This window comes from Hypanus sabinus, unplaced genomic scaffold (genome assembly GCF_030144855.1).
Source record: "Hypanus sabinus isolate sHypSab1 unplaced genomic scaffold, sHypSab1.hap1 scaffold_452, whole genome shotgun sequence".
Taxonomy (NCBI): domain Eukaryota; kingdom Metazoa; phylum Chordata; class Chondrichthyes; order Myliobatiformes; family Dasyatidae; genus Hypanus; species Hypanus sabinus.
The window spans coordinates 159837-175552 of record NW_026781327.1 but is presented as its reverse complement, the minus strand read 5'-3'; positions in this window follow the sequence as shown (position 1 = coordinate 175552).

The window sequence follows — 15716 nt, the reverse complement described above, 5'->3', positions numbered from 1 at the left end:
TGTGGTTTTGTGCTGTCTCACACAGTCTAGTGTGGTTTTGTGCTGTCTCACACAGTCTAGTGTAGTTCTGTGCTGTCTCACACAGTCTAGTGTAGGTTTGTGCTGTCCCACACAGTCTAGTGTGGTTTTGTGCTGTCTCACACAGTCTAGTGTAGTTTTGTTCTGTCTCACACAGTCTGGTGTAGTTTCCTGCTGTCTCACACAGTCTAGTGTTGTTTTATGCTGTCCCACACAGTCTAGTGTAGTTTGATGCTGTCTCACACAGTCTGGTGTAGTTTTGTGTTGTCTCACACAGTCTGGTGTAGTTTCCTGCTGTCACACACAGTCTAGTGTGCTTTTACGCTGTCCCACACAGTCTAGTGTATTTTGATGCTGTCTCACACAGTCTGGTGTAGTTTTGCGCTGTCTCACACAGTCTAGTGTAGTTTTGTGAGGTCTCACACAGTCTAGTGTGGTTTTGTGCTGTCTCACACAGTCTAGTGTGGTTTGGTGCTGTCTCACACAGTCTGGTGTAGTTTTGTGTTGTCTCACACAGTCTAGTGTGGTTTGGTGCTGTCTCACACAGTCTGGTGTAGTTTTGTGCAGTCTCACACCGTCTGGTGTGGTTTTGTGCTGTCTCACACAGTCTAGTGTGGTTTTGTGCTGTCTCACACAATCTAGTGTAGGTTTGAGCTGTCTCACAAGGTCTAGTGTGGTTTTGCGCTGTCTCACATAGTCTAGTGCAGTTCTGTGCTGTCTCACACAGTCTAGTGTGGTCTTGTGCTCTCTCACACAGTCTTGTGTAGTTTTGTGTTCTCTCACACAGTCTAGTGTGGTTTTGTGCAGTCTCACACAGTCTGGTGTGGTTTTGTGCTGTCTCACACAGTCTAGTGTGGTTTTGTGCTGTCTCACACAGTCTAGTGTAGTTCTGTGCTGTCTCACACAGTCTAGTGTAGGTTTGTGCTGTCCCACACAGTCTAGTGTGGTTTTGTGCTGTCTCACACAGTCTAGTGTAGTTTTGTTCTGTCTCACACAGTCTGGTGTAGTTTCCTGCTGTCTCACACAGTCTAGTGTTGTTTTATGCTGTCCCACACAGTCTAGTGTAGTTTGATGCTGTCTCACACAGTCTGGTGTAGTTTTGTGTTGTCTCACACAGTCTGGTGTAGTTTCCTGCTGTCACACACAGTCTAGTGTGCTTTTACGCTGTCCCACACAGTCTAGTGTATTTTGATGCTGTCTCACACAGTCTGGTGTAGTTTTGCGCTGTCTCACACAGTCTAGTGTAGTTTTGTGAGGTCTCACACAGTCTAGTGTGGTTTTGTGCTGTCTCACACAGTCTAGTGTGGTTTGGTGCTGTCTCACACAGTCTGGTGTAGTTTTGTGTTGTCTCACACAGTCTAGTGTGGTTTGGTGCTGTCTCACACAGTCTGGTGTAGTTTTGTGCTTTCACACACAGTCTGGTGTAGTTTTGTGCTGTCTCACACAGTCTAGTGTGGTTTTGAATTGTCTCACAAAGTCCAGTGTAGTTTTGTGCTGTCTCACACAGTCTAGTGTGGTTTTGTGCTGTCTCACACAGTCTAGTGTGGTTTGGTGTTGTCTCACACAGCCTAGTGTGGTTTTGCGCTGTCTCACACAGTCTAGTGTGGCGTTGTGTTGTCTCACACAGTCTAGTGTAGTCTTGTTCTGTGTCACACAGTCTAGTGTAGCTTTGTGTTGTCGCACACAGTCTAGTGTAATTTTGTGCTGTGGCACACAGTCTGGTGTAGTTTTGTGCTGTGTCACACAGTCTAGTGTGGTCTTGCGCTCTCTCACACAGTCTTGTGTAGTATTGTGTTGTCTCACACAGTCTAGTGTGGTTTGGTGCTGTCTCACACAGTCTGGTGTAGTTTTGTGCTGTCTCACACAGTCTAGTGTAGTTTTGTGCTGTCTCACACAGTCTAGTGTAGTTTTGTGCTCTCTCACACAGTCTAGTGTGGTCTTGCGCTCTCTCACACAGTCTTGTGTAGTATTGTGTTGTCTCACACAGTCTAGTGTGGTTTGGTGCTGACTCACACAGTCTGGTGTAGTTTTGTGTTGTCTCACACAGTCTGGTGTAGTTTCCTGCTGTCACACACAGTCTAGTGTGCTTTTACGCTGTCCCACACAGTCTAGTGTATTTTGATGCTGTCTCACACAGTCTGGTGTAGTTTTGCGCTGTCTCACACAGTCTAGTGTAGTTTTGTGAGGTCTCACACAGTCTAGTGTGGTTTTGTGCTGTCTCACACAGTCTAGTGTGGTTTGGTGCTGTCTCACACAGTCTGGTGTAGTTTTGTGTTGTCTCACACAGTCTAGTGTGGTTTGGTGCTGTCTCACACAGTCTGGTGTAGTTTTGTATTGTCTCACACAGCCTAGTGTGGTTTTGTGCTGTCTCACACAGTCTAGTGTGGCGTTGTGTTGTCTCACACAGTCTAGTGTAGTCTTGTGCTGTGTCACACAGTCTAGTGTTGCTTTGTGTTGTCGCACACAGTCTAGTGTAGTTTTGTGCTGTCTCACACAGTCTGGTGTAGTTTTGTGCTGTGTCACACAGTCTGGTGTAGTTTTGTGCTGTCTCACACAGTCTAGTGTGGTTTTGAGCTGTCGCACACAGTCTTGTGTGGTTTTTTGCTGTTCCACACAGTCTAGTATAGTTTGATGCTGTCTCACACAGTCTGGTGTAGTTTTGTGCTGTCTCACACAGTCTAGTGTAGTTTTGTGCTGTCTCACACAGTCTAGTGTAGTTTTGTGCTGTCTCACACAGTCTAGTGTGGTCTTGCGCTCTCTCACACAGTCTTGTGTAGTATTGTGTTGTCTCACACAGTCTAGTGTGGTTTGGTGCTGTCTCACACAGTCTGGTGTAGTTTTGTGTTGTCTCACACAGTCTGGTGTAGTTTCCTGCTGTCACACACAGTCTAGTGTGCTTTTACGCTGTCCCACACAGTCTAGTGTATTTTGATGCTGTCTCACACAGTCTGGTGTAGTTTTGCGCTGTCTCACACAGTCTAGTGTAGTTTTGTGCTGTCTCACACAGTCTAGTGTAGTTTTGTGAGGTCTCACACAGTCTAGTGTGGTTTTGTGCTGTCGCACACAGTCTAGTGTGGTTTGGTGCTGTCTCACACAGTCTGGTGTAGTTTTGTGTTGTCTCACACAGCCTAGTGTGGTTTTGTGCTGTCTCACACAGTCTAGTGTGGCGTTGTGTTGTCTCACACAGTCTAGTGTAGTCTTGTGCTGTGTCACACAGTCTAGTGTAGCTTTGTGTTGTCGCACACAGTCTAGTGTAGTTTTGTGCTGTCTCACACAGTCTGGTGTAGTTTTGTGCTGTCTCACACAGTCTAGTCTGGTTTTGAGCTGTCTCACACAGTCTTGTGTGGTTATTTGCTGTTCCACACAGTCCAGTATAGTTTGATGCTGTCTCACACAGTCTGGTGTAGTTTTGTGCTGTCTCACACAGTCTAGTGTAGTTTTGTGCTGTCTCACACAGTCTAGTGTAGTTTTGTGCTGTCTCACACAGTCTAGTGTGGTCTTGTGCTCTCTCACACCGTCTTGTGTAGTATTGTGTTGTCTCACACAGTCTAGTGTGGTTTTGTGCAGTCTCACACCGTCTGGTGTGGTTTTGTGCTGTCTCACACAGTCTAGTGTGGTTTTGTGCTGTCTCACACAATCTAGTGTAGGTTTGAGCTGTCTCACAAGGTCTAGTGTGGTTTTGCGCTGTCTCACATAGTCTAGTGCAGTTCTGTGCTGTCTCACAGAGTCTAGTGTGGTCTTGTGCTCTCTCACACAGTCTTGTGTAGTTTTGTGTTCTCTCACACAGTCTAGTGTGGTTTTGTGCAGTCTCACACAGTCTGGTGTGGTTTTGTGCTGTCTCACAAAGTCTAGTGTGGTTTTGTGCTGTCTCACACAGTCTAGTGTAGTTCTGTGCTGTCTCACACAGTCTAGTGTAGGTTTGTGCTGTCCCACACAGTCTAGTGTGGTTTTGTGCTGTCTCACACAGTCTAGTGTAGTTTTGTTCTGTCTCACACAGTCTGGTGTAGTTTCCTGCTGTCTCACACAGTCTAGTGTTGTTTTATGCTGTCCCACACAGTCTAGTGTAGTTTGATGCTGTCTCACACAGTCTGGTGTAGTTTTGTGTTGTCTCACACAGTCTGGTGTAGTTTCCTGCTGTCACACACAGTCTAGTGTGCTTTTACGCTGTCCCACACAGTCTAGTGTATTTTGATGCTGTCTCACACAGTCTGGTGTAGTTTTGCGCTGTCTCACACAGTCTAGTGTAGTTTTGTGAGGTCTCACACAGTCTAGTGTGGTTTTGTGCTGTCTCACACAGTCTAGTGTGGTTTGGTGCTGTCTCACACAGTCTGGTGTAGTTTTGTGTTGTCTCACACAGTCTAGTGTGGTTTGGTGCTGTCTCACACAGTCTGGTGTAGTTTTGTGCAGTCTCACACCGTCTGGTGTGGTTTTGTGCTGTCTCACACAGTCTAGTGTGGTTTTGTGCTGTCTCACACAATCTAGTGTAGGTTTGAGCTGTCTCACAAGGTCTAGTGTGGTTTTGCGCTGTCTCACATAGTCTAGTGCAGTTCTGTGCTGTCTCACACAGTCTAGTGTGGTCTTGTGCTCTCTCACACAGTCTTGTGTAGTTTTGTGTTCTCTCACACAGTCTAGTGTGGTTTTGTGCAGTCTCACACAGTCTGGTGTGGTTTTGTGCTGTCTCACACAGTCTAGTGTGGTTTTGTGCTGTCTCACACAGTCTAGTGTAGTTCTGTGCTGTCTCACACAGTCTAGTGTAGGTTTGTGCTGTCCCACACAGTCTAGTGTGGTTTTGTGCTGTCTCACACAGTCTAGTGTAGTTTTGTTCTGTCTCACACAGTCTGGTGTAGTTTCCTGCTGTCTCACACAGTCTAGTGTTGTTTTATGCTGTCCCACACAGTCTAGTGTAGTTTGATGCTGTCTCACACAGTCTGGTGTAGTTTTGTGTTGTCTCACACAGTCTGGTGTAGTTTCCTGCTGTCACACACAGTCTAGTGTGCTTTTACGCTGTCCCACACAGTCTAGTGTATTTTGATGCTGTCTCACACAGTCTGGTGTAGTTTTGCGCTGTCTCACACAGTCTAGTGTAGTTTTGTGAGGTCTCACACAGTCTAGTGTGGTTTTGTGCTGTCTCACACAGTCTAGTGTGGTTTGGTGCTGTCTCACACAGTCTGGTGTAGTTTTGTGTTGTCTCACACAGTCTAGTGTGGTTTGGTGCTGTCTCACACAGTCTGGTGTAGTTTTGTGCTTTCACACACAGTCTGGTGTAGTTTTGTGCTGTCTCACACAGTCTAGTGTGGTTTTGAATTGTCTCACAAAGTCCAGTGTAGTTTTGTGCTGTCTCACACAGTCTAGTGTGGTTTTGTGCTGTCTCACACAGTCTAGTGTGGTTTGGTGTTGTCTCACACAGCCTAGTGTGGTTTTGCGCTGTCTCACACAGTCTAGTGTGGCGTTGTGTTGTCTCACACAGTCTAGTGTAGTCTTGTTCTGTGTCACACAGTCTAGTGTAGCTTTGTGTTGTCGCACACAGTCTAGTGTAATTTTGTGCTGTGGCACACAGTCTGGTGTAGTTTTGTGCTGTGTCACACAGTCTAGTGTGGTCTTGCGCTCTCTCACACAGTCTTGTGTAGTATTGTGTTGTCTCACACAGTCTAGTGTGGTTTGGTGCTGTCTCACACAGTCTGGTGTAGTTTTGTGCTGTCTCACACAGTCTAGTGTAGTTTTGTGCTGTCTCACACAGTCTAGTGTAGTTTTGTGCTCTCTCACACAGTCTAGTGTGGTCTTGCGCTCTCTCACACAGTCTTGTGTAGTATTGTGTTGTCTCACACAGTCTAGTGTGGTTTGGTGCTGACTCACACAGTCTGGTGTAGTTTTGTGTTGTCTCACACAGTCTGGTGTAGTTTCCTGCTGTCACACACAGTCTAGTGTGCTTTTACGCTGTCCCACACAGTCTAGTGTATTTTGATGCTGTCTCACACAGTCTGGTGTAGTTTTGCGCTGTCTCACACAGTCTAGTGTAGTTTTGTGAGGTCTCACACAGTCTAGTGTGGTTTTGTGCTGTCTCACACAGTCTAGTGTGGTTTGGTGCTGTCTCACACAGTCTGGTGTAGTTTTGTGTTGTCTCACACAGTCTAGTGTGGTTTGGTGCTGTCTCACACAGTCTGGTGTAGTTTTGTGTTGTCTCACACAGCCTAGTGTGGTTTTGTGCTGTCTCACACAGTCTAGTGTGGCGTTGTGTTGTCTCACACAGTCTAGTGTAGTCTTGTGCTGTGTCACACAGTCTAGTGTTGCTTTGTGTTGTCGCACACAGTCTAGTGTAGTTTTGTGCTGTCTCACACAGTCTGGTGTAGTTTTGTGCTGTGTCACACAGTCTGGTGTAGTTTTGTGCTGTCTCACACAGTCTAGTGTGGTTTTGAGCTGTCGCACACAGTCTTGTGTGGTTTTTTGCTGTTCCACACAGTCTAGTATAGTTTGATGCTGTCTCACACAGTCTGGTGTAGTTTTGTGCTGTCTCACACAGTCTAGTGTAGTTTTGTGCTGTCTCACACAGTCTAGTGTAGTTTTGTGCTGTCTCACACAGTCTAGTGTGGTCTTGCGCTCTCTCACACAGTCTTGTGTAGTATTGTGTTGTCTCACACAGTCTAGTGTGGTTTGGTGCTGTCTCACACAGTCTGGTGTAGTTTTGTGTTGTCTCACACAGTCTGGTGTAGTTTCCTGCTGTCACACACAGTCTAGTGTGCTTTTACGCTGTCCCACACAGTCTAGTGTATTTTGATGCTGTCTCACACAGTCTGGTGTAGTTTTGCGCTGTCTCACACAGTCTAGTGTAGTTTTGTGCTGTCTCACACAGTCTAGTGTAGTTTTGTGAGGTCTCACACAGTCTAGTGTGGTTTTGTGCTGTCGCACACAGTCTAGTGTGGTTTGGTGCTGTCTCACACAGTCTGGTGTAGTTTTGTGTTGTCTCACACAGCCTAGTGTGGTTTTGTGCTGTCTCACACAGTCTAGTGTGGCGTTGTGTTGTCTCACACAGTCTAGTGTAGTCTTGTGCTGTGTCACACAGTCTAGTGTAGCTTTGTGTTGTCGCACACAGTCTAGTGTAGTTTTGTGCTGTCTCACACAGTCTGGTGTAGTTTTGTGCTGTCTCACACAGTCTAGTCTGGTTTTGAGCTGTCTCACACAGTCTTGTGTGGTTATTTGCTGTTCCACACAGTCCAGTATAGTTTGATGCTGTCTCACACAGTCTGGTGTAGTTTTGTGCTGTCTCACACAGTCTAGTGTAGTTTTGTGCTGTCTCACACAGTCTAGTGTAGTTTTGTGCTGTCTCACACAGTCTAGTGTGGTCTTGTGCTCTCTCACACCGTCTTGTGTAGTATTGTGTTGTCTCACACAGTCTAGTGTGGTTTTGTGCAGTCTCACACCGTCTGGTGTGGTTTTGTGCTGTCTCACACAGTCTAGTGTGGTTTTGTGCTGTCTCACACAATCTAGTGTAGGTTTGAGCTGTCTCACAAGGTCTAGTGTGGTTTTGCGCTGTCTCACATAGTCTAGTGCAGTTCTGTGCTGTCTCACAGAGTCTAGTGTGGTCTTGTGCTCTCTCACACAGTCTTGTGTAGTTTTGTGTTCTCTCACACAGTCTAGTGTGGTTTTGTGCAGTCTCACACAGTCTGGTGTGGTTTTGTGCTGTCTCACACAGTCTAGTGTGGTTTTGTGCTGTCTCACACAGTCTAGTGTAGTTCTGTGCTGTCTCACACAGTCTAGTGTAGGTTTGTGCTGTCCCACACAGTCTAGTGTGGTTTTGTGCTGTCTCACACAGTCTAGTGTAGTTTTGTTCTGTCTCACACAGTCTGGTGTAGTTTCCTGCTGTCTCACACAGTCTAGTGTTGTTTTATGCTGTCCCACACAGTCTAGTGTAGTTTGATGCTGTCTCACACAGTCTGGTGTAGTTTTGTGTTGTCTCACACAGTCTGGTGTAGTTTCCTGCTGTCACACACAGTCTAGTGTGCTTTTACGCTGTCCCACACAGTCTAGTGTATTTTGATGCTGTCTCACACAGTCTGGTGTAGTTTTGCGCTGTCTCACACAGTCTAGTGTAGTTTTGTGAGGTCTCACACAGTCTAGTGTGGTTTTGTGCTGTCTCACACAGTCTAGTGTGGTTTGGTGCTGTCTCACACAGTCTGGTGTAGTTTTGTGTTGTCTCACACAGTCTAGTGTGGTTTGGTGCTGTCTCACACAGTCTGGTGTAGTTTTGTGCAGTCTCACACCGTCTGGTGTGGTTTTGTGCTGTCTCACACAGTCTAGTGTGGTTTTGTGCTGTCTCACACAATCTAGTGTAGGTTTGAGCTGTCTCACAAGGTCTAGTGTGGTTTTGCGCTGTCTCACATAGTCTAGTGCAGTTCTGTGCTGTCTCACACAGTCTAGTGTGGTCTTGTGCTCTCTCACACAGTCTTGTGTAGTTTTGTGTTCTCTCACACAGTCTAGTGTGGTTTTGTGCAGTCTCACACAGTCTGGTGTGGTTTTGTGCTGTCTCACACAGTCTAGTGTGGTTTTGTGCTGTCTCACACAGTCTAGTGTAGTTCTGTGCTGTCTCACACAGTCTAGTGTAGGTTTGTGCTGTCCCACACAGTCTAGTGTGGTTTTGTGCTGTCTCACACAGTCTAGTGTAGTTTTGTTCTGTCTCACACAGTCTGGTGTAGTTTCCTGCTGTCTCACACAGTCTAGTGTTGTTTTATGCTGTCCCACACAGTCTAGTGTAGTTTGATGCTGTCTCACACAGTCTGGTGTAGTTTTGTGTTGTCTCACACAGTCTGGTGTAGTTTCCTGCTGTCACACACAGTCTGGTGTGCTTTTACGCTGTCCCACACAGTCTAGTGTATTTTGATGCTGTCTCACACAGTCTGGTGTAGTTTTGCGCTGTCTCACACAGTCTAGTGTAGTTTTGTGAGGTCTCACACAGTCTAGTGTGGTTTTGTGCTGTCTCACACAGTCTAGTGTGGTTTGGTGCTGTCTCACACAGTCTGGTGTAGTTTTGTGTTGTCTCACACAGTCTAGTGTGGTTTGGCGCTGTCTCACACAGTCTGGTGTAGTTTTGTGCAGTCTCACACCGTCTGGTGTGGTTTTGTGCTGTCTCACACAGTCTAGTGTGGTTTTGTGCTGTCTCACACAATCTAGTGTAGGTTTGAGCTGTCTCACAAGGTCTAGTGTGGTTTTGCGCTGTCTCACATAGTCTAGTGCAGTTCTGTGCTGTCTCACACAGTCTAGTGTGGTCTTGTGCTCTCTCACACAGTCTTGTGTAGTTTTGTGTTCTCTCACACAGTCTAGTGTGGTTTTGTGCAGTCTCACACAGTCTGGTGTGGTTTTGTGCTGTCTCACACAGTCTAGTGTGGTTTTGTGCTGTCTCACACAGTCTAGTGTAGTTCTGTGCTGTCTCACACAGTCTAGTGTAGGTTTGTGCTGTCCCACACAGTCTAGTGTGGTTTTGTGCTGTCTCACACAGTCTAGTGTAGTTTTGTTCTGTCTCACACAGTCTGGTGTAGTTTCCTGCTGTCTCACACAGTCTAGTGTTGTTTTATGCTGTCCCACACAGTCTAGTGTAGTTTGATGCTGTCTCACACAGTCTGGTGTAGTTTTGTGTTGTCTCACACAGTCTGGTGTAGTTTCCTGCTGTCACACACAGTCTAGTGTGCTTTTACGCTGTCCCACACAGTCTAGTGTATTTTGATGCTGTCTCACACAGTCTGGTGTAGTTTTGCGCTGTCTCACACAGTCTAGTGTAGTTTTGTGAGGTCTCACACAGTCTAGTGTGGTTTTGTGCTGTCTCACACAGTCTAGTGTGGTTTGGTGCTGTCTCACACAGTCTGGTGTAGTTTTGTGTTGTCTCACACAGTCTAGTGTGGTTTGGTGCTGTCTCACACAGTCTGGTGTAGTTTTGTGCTTTCACACACAGTCTGGTGTAGTTTTGTGCTGTCTCACACAGTCTAGTGTGGTTTTGAATTGTCTCACAAAGTCCAGTGTAGTTTTGTGCTGTCTCACACAGTCTAGTGTGGTTTTGTGCTGTCTCACACAGTCTAGTGTGGTTTGGTGTTGTCTCACACAGCCTAGTGTGGTTTTGCGCTGTCTCACACAGTCTAGTGTGGCGTTGTGTTGTCTCACACAGTCTAGTGTAGTCTTGTTCTGTGTCACACAGTCTAGTGTAGCTTTGTGTTGTCGCACACAGTCTAGTGTAATTTTGTGCTGTGGCACACAGTCTGGTGTAGTTTTGTGCTGTGTCACACAGTCTAGTGTGGTCTTGCGCTCTCTCACACAGTCTTGTGTAGTATTGTGTTGTCTCACACAGTCTAGTGTGGTTTGGTGCTGTCTCACACAGTCTGGTGTAGTTTTGTGCTGTCTCACACAGTCTAGTGTAGTTTTGTGCTGTCTCACACAGTCTAGTGTAGTTTTGTGCTCTCTCACACAGTCTAGTGTGGTCTTGCGCTCTCTCACACAGTCTTGTGTAGTATTGTGTTGTCTCACACAGTCTAGTGTGGTTTGGTGCTGACTCACACAGTCTGGTGTAGTTTTGTGTTGTCTCACACAGTCTGGTGTAGTTTCCTGCTGTCACACACAGTCTAGTGTGCTTTTACGCTGTCCCACACAGTCTAGTGTATTTTGATGCTGTCTCACACAGTCTGGTGTAGTTTTGCGCTGTCTCACACAGTCTAGTGTAGTTTTGTGAGGTCTCACACAGTCTAGTGTGGTTTTGTGCTGTCTCACACAGTCTAGTGTGGTTTGGTGCTGTCTCACACAGTCTGGTGTAGTTTTGTGTTGTCTCACACAGTCTAGTGTGGTTTGGTGCTGTCTCACACAGTCTGGTGTAGTTTTGTGTTGTCTCACACAGCCTAGTGTGGTTTTGTGCTGTCTCACACAGTCTAGTGTGGCGTTGTGTTGTCTCACACAGTCTAGTGTAGTCTTGTGCTGTGTCACACAGTCTAGTGTTGCTTTGTGTTGTCGCACACAGTCTAGTGTAGTTTTGTGCTGTCTCACACAGTCTGGTGTAGTTTTGTGCTGTGTCACACAGTCTGGTGTAGTTTTGTGCTGTCTCACACAGTCTAGTGTGGTTTTGAGCTGTCGCACACAGTCTTGTGTGGTTTTTTGCTGTTCCACACAGTCTAGTATAGTTTGATGCTGTCTCACACAGTCTGGTGTAGTTTTGTGCTGTCTCACACAGTCTAGTGTAGTTTTGTGCTGTCTCACACAGTCTAGTGTAGTTTTGTGCTGTCTCACACAGTCTAGTGTGGTCTTGCGCTCTCTCACACAGTCTTGTGTAGTATTGTGTTGTCTCACACAGTCTAGTGTGGTTTGGTGCTGTCTCACACAGTCTGGTGTAGTTTTGTGTTGTCTCACACAGTCTGGTGTAGTTTCCTGCTGTCACACACAGTCTAGTGTGCTTTTACGCTGTCCCACACAGTCTAGTGTATTTTGATGCTGTCTCACACAGTCTGGTGTAGTTTTGCGCTGTCTCACACAGTCTAGTGTAGTTTTGTGCTGTCTCACACAGTCTAGTGTAGTTTTGTGAGGTCTCACACAGTCTAGTGTGGTTTTGTGCTGTCGCACACAGTCTAGTGTGGTTTGGTGCTGTCTCACACAGTCTGGTGTAGTTTTGTGTTGTCTCACACAGCCTAGTGTGGTTTTGTGCTGTCTCACACAGTCTAGTGTGGCGTTGTGTTGTCTCACACAGTCTAGTGTAGTCTTGTGCTGTGTCACACAGTCTAGTGTAGCTTTGTGTTGTCGCACACAGTCTAGTGTAGTTTTGTGCTGTCTCACACAGTCTGGTGTAGTTTTGTGCTGTCTCACACAGTCTAGTCTGGTTTTGAGCTGTCTCACACAGTCTTGTGTGGTTATTTGCTGTTCCACACAGTCCAGTATAATTTGATGCTGTCTCACACAGTCTGGTGTAGTTTTGTGCTGTCTCACACAGTCTAGTGTAGTTTTGTGCTGTCTCACACAGTCTAGTGTAGTTTTGTGCTGTCTCACACAGTCTAGTGTGGTCTTGTGCTCTCTCACACCGTCTTGTGTAGTATTGTGTTGTCTCACACAGTCTAGTGTGGTTTTGTGCAGTCTCACACCGTCTGGTGTGGTTTTGTGCTGTCTCACACAGTCTAGTGTGGTTTTGTGCTGTCTCACACAATCTAGTGTAGGTTTGAGCTGTCTCACAAGGTCAAGTGTGGTTTTGCGCTGTCTCACATAGTCTAGTGCAGTTCTGTGCTGTCTCACAGAGTCTAGTGTGGTCTTGTGCTCTCTCACACAGTCTTGTGTAGTTTTGTGTTCTCTCACACAGTCTAGTGTGGTTTTGTGCAGTCTCACACAGTCTGGTGTGGTTTTGTGCTGTCTCACACAGTCTAGTGTGGTTTTGTGCTGTCTCACACAGTCTAGTGTAGTTCTGTGCTGTCTCACACAGTCTAGTGTAGGTTTGTGCTGTCCCACACAGTCTAGTGTGGTTTTGTGCTGTCTCACACAGTCTAGTGTAGTTTTGTTCTGTCTCACACAGTCTGGTGTAGTTTCCTGCTGTCTCACACAGTCTAGTGTTGTTTTATGCTGTCCCACACAGTCTAGTGTAGTTTGATGCTGTCTCACACAGTCTGGTGTAGTTTTGTGTTGTCTCACACAGTCTGGTGTAGTTTCCTGCTGTCACACACAGTCTAGTGTGCTTTTACGCTGTCCCACACAGTCTAGTGTATTTTGATGCTGTCTCACACAGTCTGGTGTAGTTTTGCGCTGTCTCACACAGTCTAGTGTAGTTTTGTGAGGTCTCACACAGTCTAGTGTGGTTTTGTGCTGTCTCACACAGTCTAGTGTGGTTTGGTGCTGTCTCACACAGTCTGGTGTAGTTTTGTGTTGTCTCACACAGTCTAGTGTGGTTTGGTGCTGTCTCACACAGTCTGGTGTAGTTTTGTGCAGTCTCACACCGTCTGGTGTGGTTTTGTGCTGTCTCACACAGTCTAGTGTGGTTTTGTGCTGTCTCACACAATCTAGTGTAGGTTTGAGCTGTCTCACAAGGTCTAGTGTGGTTTTGCGCTGTCTCACATAGTCTAGTGCAGTTCTGTGCTGTCTCACACAGTCTAGTGTGGTCTTGTGCTCTCTCACACAGTCTTGTGTAGTTTTGTGTTCTCTCACACAGTCTAGTGTGGTTTTGTGCAGTCTCACACAGTCTGGTGTGGTTTTGTGCTGTCTCACACAGTCTAGTGTGGTTTTGTGCTGTCTCACACAGTCTAGTGTAGTTCTGTGCTGTCTCACACAGTCTAGTGTAGGTTTGTGCTGTCCCACACAGTCTAGTGTGGTTTTGTGCTGTCTCACACAGTCTAGTGTAGTTTTGTTCTGTCTCACACAGTCTGGTGTAGTTTCCTGCTGTCTCACACAGTCTAGTGTTGTTTTATGCTGTCCCACACAGTCTAGTGTAGTTTGATGCTGTCTCACACAGTCTGGTGTAGTTTTGTGTTGTCTCACACAGTCTGGTGTAGTTTCCTGCTGTCACACACAGTCTAGTGTGCTTTTACGCTGTCCCACACAGTCTAGTGTATTTTGATGCTGTCTCACACAGTCTGGTGTAGTTTTGCGCTGTCTCACACAGTCTAGTGTAGTTTTGTGAGGTCTCACACAGTCTAGTGTGGTTTTGTGCTGTCTCACACAGTCTAGTGTGGTTTGGTGCTGTCTCACACAGTCTGGTGTAGTTTTGTGTTGTCTCACACAGTCTAGTGTGGTTTGGTGCTGTCTCACACAGTCTGGTGTAGTTTTGTGCTTTCACACACAGTCTGGTGTAGTTTTGTGCTGTCTCACACAGTCTAGTGTGGTTTTGAATTGTCTCACAAAGTCCAGTGTAGTTTTGTGCTGTCTCACACAGTCTAGTGTGGTTTTGTGCTGTCTCACACAGTCTAGTGTGGTTTGGTGCTGTCTCACACAGTCTGGTGTAGTTTTGTGTTGTCTCACACAGCCTAGTGTGGTTTTGCGCTGTCTCACACAGTCTAGTGTGGCGTTGTGTTGTCTCACACAGTCTAGTGTAGTCTTGTTCTGTGTCACACAGTCTAGTGTAGCTTTGTGTTGTCGCACACAGTCTAGTGTAATTTTGTGCTGTGGCACACAGTCTGGTGTAGTTTTGTGCTGTGTCACACAGTCTAGTGTGGTCTTGCGCTCTCTCACACAGTCTTGTGTAGTATTGTGTTGTCTCACACAGTCTAGTGTGGTTTGGTGCTGTCTCACACAGTCTGGTGTAGTTTTGTGTTGTCTCACACAGTCTGGTGTAGTTTCCTGCTGTCACACACAGTCTAGTGTGCTTTTACGCTGTCCCACACAGTCTAGTGTATTTTGATGCTGTCTCACACAGTCTGGTGTAGTTTTGCGCTGTCTCACACAGTCTAGTGTAGTTTTGTGCTGTCTCACACAGTCTAGTGTAGTTTTGTGAGGTCTCACACAGTCTAGTGTGGTTTTGTGCTGTCTCACACAGTCTAGTGTGGTTTGGTGCTGTCTCACACAGTCTGGTGTAGTTTTGTGTTGTCTCACACAGCCTAGTGTGGTTTTGTGCTGTCTCACACAGTCTAGTGTGGCGTTGTGTTGTCTCACACAGTCTAGTGTAGTCTTGTGCTGTGTCACACAGTCTAGTGTAGCTTTGTGTTGTCGCACACAGTCTAGTGTAGTTTTGTGCTGTCTCACACAGTCTGGTGTAGTTTTGTGCTGTCTCACACAGTCTAGTCTGGTTTTGAGCTGTCTCACACAGTCTTGTGTGGTTATTTGCTGTTCCACACAGTCCAGTATAGCTTGATGCTGTCTCACACAGTCTGGTGTAGTTTTGTGCTGTCTCACACAGTCTAGTGTAGTTTTGTGCTGTCTCACACAGTCTAGTGTAGTTTTGTGCTGTCTCACACAGTCTAGTGTGGTCTTGTGCTCTCTCACACCGTCTTGTGTAGTATTGTGTTGTCTCACACAGTCTAGTGTGGTTTTGTGCAGTCTCACACCGTCTGGTGTGGTTTTGTGCTGTCTCACACAGTCTAGTGTGGTTTTGTGCTGTCTCACACAATCTAGTGTAGGTTTGAGCTGTCTCACAAGGTCTAGTGTGGTTTTGTGCTGTCTCACATAGTCTAGTGCAGTTCTGTGCTGTCTCACACAGTCTAGTGTGGTCTTGTGCTCTCTCACACAGTCTTGTGTAGTTTTGTGTTCTCTCACACAGTCTAGTGTGGTTTTGTGCAGTCTCACACAGTCTGGTGTGGTTTTGTGCTGTCTCACACAGTCTAGTGTGGTTTTGTGCTGTCTCACACAGTCTAGTGTAGTTCTGTGCTGTCTCACACAGTCTAGTGTAGGTTTGTGCTGTCCCACACAGTCTAGTGTGGTTTTGTGCTGTCTCACACAGTCTAGTGTAGTTTTGTTCTGTCTCACACAGTCTGGTGTAGTTTCCTGCTGTCTCACACAGTCTAGTGTTGTTTTATGCTGTCCCACACAGTCTAGTGTAGTTTGATGCTGTCTCACACAGTCTGGTGTAGTTTTGTGCTTTCACACACAGTCTGGTGTAGTTTTGTGCTGTCTCACACAGTCTAGTGTGGTTTTGAATTGTCTCACAAAGTCCAGTGTAGTTTTGTGCTGTCTCACACAGTCTAGTGTGGTTTTGTGCTGTCTCACACAGTCTAGTGTGGTTTGGTGCTGTCTCACACAGTCTGGTGTAGTTTTGTGTTGTCTCACACAGC